Raw genomic sequence first — 5,000 nt, 5'->3', positions numbered from 1 at the left:
CTGATTGGTCAAATCAAGATAACAGCCAATGCAGAACACAAATGCTGGACATGTAGGATATATAGGATTAATCCCAGCTCTCTGACACCCATACTCCATCTACTGTTATCACAGTATATTATAATGTCTCGATATATTACACAGCTCTAATAGACAGACAGATTAAACACACACACACACACACACACACACACACTTTACTGAACCTGTAATAAATGAAGTGAGCGAGCTGTTATAGGTGTAAAAGCTTTGATTTAGATTTTAAATATTACCCCAGTGAATAAATGAATAAATAAATAAATAAGTCAACAGCTTCCAGCAGAAACTCCTGCAGTGTGAGCAGCTGCGAGAGCTTCTGATCCTGAACCAGGTTAGTGATCTCAGAGAGTTGATCAACTCAAGCAGCATCTGACAGATGAAGAGCAAAGTTCATCACTGCAGAGCCAACACAGACCCGGACCATGACCATGATGAAGATGATGATGATGATTAAAGTCACCTGCACATCCAGAGACCAGCACATATGCAAACCAACACTGCTAACAGTCAAAATACAACTGAACACGAACACACTCCAGCATCCAGAACACACAGCAAACTGACTCAAAATCCTGCAACTTAATTACGCCAAATATTAACATCTGAACATCACAAACAACACGTCTAGAGACCAACAAGGCCACACCCCTTTCTAGTGTGTTTGCTTTAGTTACTAGACACGCCCCCTACGGTGTTGTTGTTTTCAAAGATTGGTTACTGCACCTTTAAGAGGCTGTTCAGAGTCTGCCAGTGTTGCCAGATTGGGTGTTGAATTTAATTGTGTGGGTAAAGATGGCATTGGCGGGTTGACAAAACTTGGAAAGTAAATGTTATACGCAGCTAATTCAACAAGACTCACTGTGTGCTCCTACTCCATTCAGTTAGAGACATAGTGCAAACCGCCTGGGCCCACCCGCAGGAGGAGGTGAAGGGAAGATGCATCAATCTGACTGTTGGCGTGGGTCTATAGGGGAACTGATCAACTACACTGACACTAGTGTATGGGTGTGTGTGTGTGTGTGTGTGTGAGAATGAGTGTGTATGGGTGTTTCCCAGTACTGGGTTGCAGCTGTAAGGGTATCTGCTGCATGTGTAAACATAAGCTGGAATAGTTGGCGGTTCATTCCACTGTGGCGACCCCTGATTAAGGGACTTAGCCTGAATGAATGCATTGATCTAATATTTTGGCTGTTTCTGTGCGTTTGGGTGGGTTTTGGACAGCTTTTGGCCTGTAAAATCAGCTAAATCAGGCAACACTGGAGTCTGTCTGCTCAAAACTCAGAGTTAAGAAGTAATCCTGCATTAGTAAACACAATCGAATATGCAAAAGTCATACAGTATATTTACATTTGACTCCCTTCAACACTTTAAAACTGTGTCACATACCTCCAGTAGGAAACCTGCTGTTTTTAATGTACTTACAGTGGATAATCCCACTGGTGGAGCTCACTAATCTCCTGCACATGGAAGATTCCACTAGTGGAGTCAACAGACCCACAACTAACCTCACAAGACTAACCTCACAAGACTAACCTCACATGCGGAACAGGAGAGTACTGTGATGATGTACAGTCAACACTGCAGCAGCTCAGTTCATCTGCTGTAGAGAGGCTGGAGTTGCTATGGTAACACAACAATCTACAGTAATTGATCTGTTGCGGTGATTCTACAGTCGCTATGGTAACAACTGCTACAGTAACTGATCTGTTGTGGTGATTCTACAGTTGCTATGGTAACACAACAATCTACAGTAACTGATCTGTTGTGGTGATTCTACAGTTGCTATGGTAACACAACAATCTACAGTAATTGATCTGTTGTGGGGATTCTACAGTCGCCATGGTAACAACATCTATAGTAGTTGATCTGTTGTGGTGATTCTACAGTTTCTATGGTAACACAACTACAGTAATTGATCTGTTGTGGTAATTCTACAGTTGCTATGGTAACTATATAGCTACAGTAATATAAATAAGCCAATGCTGTGGTTCTCTACAGTACTGGTGTGGAATATCACACTACAAACACTACAGAACAAGTATACTGCTGTAAAAGTGTGCTAATACAGTTGATCTGTTAATACTACAGTACGCTTGTGAAGCTATAATATAAGCAGTGTGACACCCTTTACTATAGTATGGATCAGAAGGGCATGGTAGTATTATAGTATTTACTATAAATATCTAACAGGAAATAACAAACCAACCAAATCCTGCTGTCCTCTGTCTATCAACAGCCAGATCTACACATTAGACTGAAACAGAAATGCTAATGTGTAGACACTGTTAAAAATGCCAGACAATGCTAATGCTAACACCAGACAGGGAGTAACTTATACACATTAGTCCTGTACATACTGATACAGGACACCAGAGTAAACACATACAGCACCGTTTACTGTGGTAAAAACTGAAGTAGACTACAGTTCTCATTACAGTTCATCAGGTCACTATAGCCCACACTACAGTCAGCTCAGAGAACTGTAAACGCGGTAATATATATGTAATATAATGCACTTTACTACAGTATGGGTCATAAACACTGTCACACCAGCATTTTAGCTTTTACAAAGAAATACCAAACACGAGAATCTGAAACGCACATCATCATTACCCAGCAGTCAGCGCTAACTCCAGACCGAGGAATGAGTGCAGGAGAGTGTTGTTATTACAGGTACAGCTCATCAACCCGCCATAGAGCTTTGACTAGCACTGATAACCCTCATCAACTATTGATGCTACCGTGCAGACTGCCCAATTTATAGAGCAAATCTAATCTCCAGAACCGTAAAAGGCTGAAGATAAGGCTCAAATGCAGATTAGAGCAGCACAGCGGCCTGCTCCTCCGGTAACACCCGCGTTCAGGCGACTTTCCCCCCTTATAAACCCGCCGATCGGTATTGATTTCGCCCACGGATGTGACAGCTGGAGCAGGCCGAGACTTGAAGGCTCCGCAGCGGCAGCCGACGGCTGCTCTCCCCGCGGGCGGCTTCGGAGATCTCCCCTCCCCAGCCCGGCTCTAGAACTCTCCCCTCCCCAGCCCGGCTCTGGAGCTCTTACCTGCGGCGGGTTGGTCTGGAGTGTGTGCCCGGCTGTGGTGCTGCAGTGGCGGCGTCAGCAGGCGCTCATCCCCGCCGCGGCTGCAGCTCCAGCGGCTCCGGATTGGCGGTGACGCGACTTTACAGGCCGACGCGGAGCTCCATGCGGGCGGGGAATGTTGTTTATCCGGCGAGAGGCTCCGGTCACAACGCGCGAAGCTCCAGCTTCATCCCCTGGGCTCTGCGGCTCTATTTAAAGCTGCTCTTGTCAAACCTTGACCCGCTTCTGCGTCGCGTCTTCACGGAAAGCGGAGCATCAGTGCGGCTGTCATTGGCCGCTCACCCGCCGCTCCCCTTCCTTCCTCCGGGAGAGTTTCCACCGCGCGGCGCCCTCTGCCGGAGCATCCGCGCACACACACATAATCCACATAATCCCCGAGAGCTGTTTAGATTTCAACCGGGGGCGCAGTGGACACTATAAACGTGGCTGGGGGAGCTGTGTAAAATCCAAAAGTTTCTAAATGGTTTGTCTCTAAAAACAAACGTTTGTCCCCCCTGATTTACACAACACATTACTAAACATGACAGTGTTAATAACTCATCTCTAATCACTGATTTATTTAATCTCTGATGATGACAGCACATAATTTTAGACTGGATATTCTTCAAGACACTAGTGTTCAGCTTACAGTGACATGTAAAGGCTTCACTAGGGTAACTAATTAGGGTAATTAGGCAAGTCATTGTATAGTGATGGTTTGCTCTGGAGACTATCGAAAATAAATATAGACTAAAGGGGCTAATAATATTGACCTTAAATAGTGTTTAAAAAATTAATAACTGCTTTTATTCTAGCTGAAATAAAACAAATCAGACTTTCTCCAGAAGAACAAATATTATCAGACACACTGAACATTTCCTCAATCTGCTCAACATCATTTGGGAAATATTTTACAAAGAAAACAAACATCAAAGGGGCATTAATAATTCAGACTTCAGCTGTAGATGTAGATTTTACACTGTGGTGTGTCACTGCCTTTTTTACTTATAGATTTTGTTATAAAAACACCTGAAATCTAAAATTAAACATGAACCTCATGAAGCAGTCATGAAGCGGTAGATCAACATCATGTGTATATGCGATATATTTGATCCTCCTGAATGTATTATAGCTCAAAGTTGATCTGTTTAATTAATGCAGTTAGTGAGAAACGACCTCCAGGATCCTAATGATACCAATAAAGACAGCCTGTGTTACTGGGAGACAGCTGATAGACCATGACAGCAGATAATTATTGATCCTCAATCACACAACGCTGACGTCTTCCTCAAACAGCAGCATCATCACCATCAATCAATCCTCCAGTCTGCTGAGTGCAGCTGTTACTCACAATCACTACTGTCTGACACACTCCTCTGACAAAACTTCCTCCACACCACTGATCATCTCAGAGTGTGTGTGTGTGTGTGTGTGTGTGTGTGTGTGTGTTTCCTCAGAGCTCTGCACAGCGTTTGTGTCTTTTTTTCATGTTAGCTGTTTTTCTCAGAACTGCACATGTGAAGGAGAGCACACACTGAACTGATCACACACTCACACACACACACGCACGCACGCATGCATGCACGCACGCACGCACGCACACACACACACGCACACACACTTCAGACTCAACATGAAATCATCACCAGGACAATAGTCAACAGTGCAGCATTCAGCTTTAATAGTTTAATAGAGTGTGTGTGTGTGTGTGTGTGTGTGTGTGTGTGTGTGTGTGTGTGTGTGTGTGTGTGTGTGTGTGTGTGTGTGTGTGTGTGTGTACAGCAGTGATGGAAAAGCAGAGAAAAAGCTCATTTTAGCTTCATGCATCAAAATGAGCAGCACATCCTGTGTGTGTCTGTGTGTGTGTTTGTTTGTGTGTGTGTG

General features: G+C 44.1%; 2 protein-coding genes across 8 annotated transcripts in view; both read right to left on the bottom strand.

Annotated features, from left to right (window-relative positions):
- pitpnm2 (phosphatidylinositol transfer protein, membrane-associated 2) overlaps nt 1-3,406 on the bottom strand; it is a 72,217-nt gene extending 68,811 nt beyond the window's left edge. For all 6 annotated transcript variants that reach the window (XR_015501484.1, XR_015501485.1, XM_087271236.1 and 3 more), the window contains exon 1: nt 3,099-3,406. The gene's annotated coding sequence lies outside the window, so the exon portion shown is untranslated. The remainder of the gene's footprint in view (nt 1-3,098) is intronic.
- A 1,369-nt stretch (nt 3,407-4,775) lies between these two features.
- The window catches only part of mphosph9 (M-phase phosphoprotein 9), a 28,968-nt gene continuing 28,743 nt past the window's right edge, over nt 4,776-5,000 (bottom strand). For both annotated transcript variants that reach the window (XM_087271296.1, XM_087271297.1), the window contains one exon: nt 4,776-5,000. This exon is cut by the window's right edge and continues 650 nt beyond it. The gene's annotated coding sequence lies outside the window, so the exon portion shown is untranslated.

The sequence above is a fragment of the Danio rerio genome, chromosome 10 (assembly GCF_052040795.2).
Source record: "Danio rerio strain M-AB ecotype USA chromosome 10, GRCz13ab, whole genome shotgun sequence".
NCBI classification, from domain to species: Eukaryota; Metazoa; Chordata; class Actinopteri; order Cypriniformes; family Danionidae; genus Danio; species Danio rerio.
This window is presented reverse-complemented; position numbering and strand designations above follow the sequence as displayed.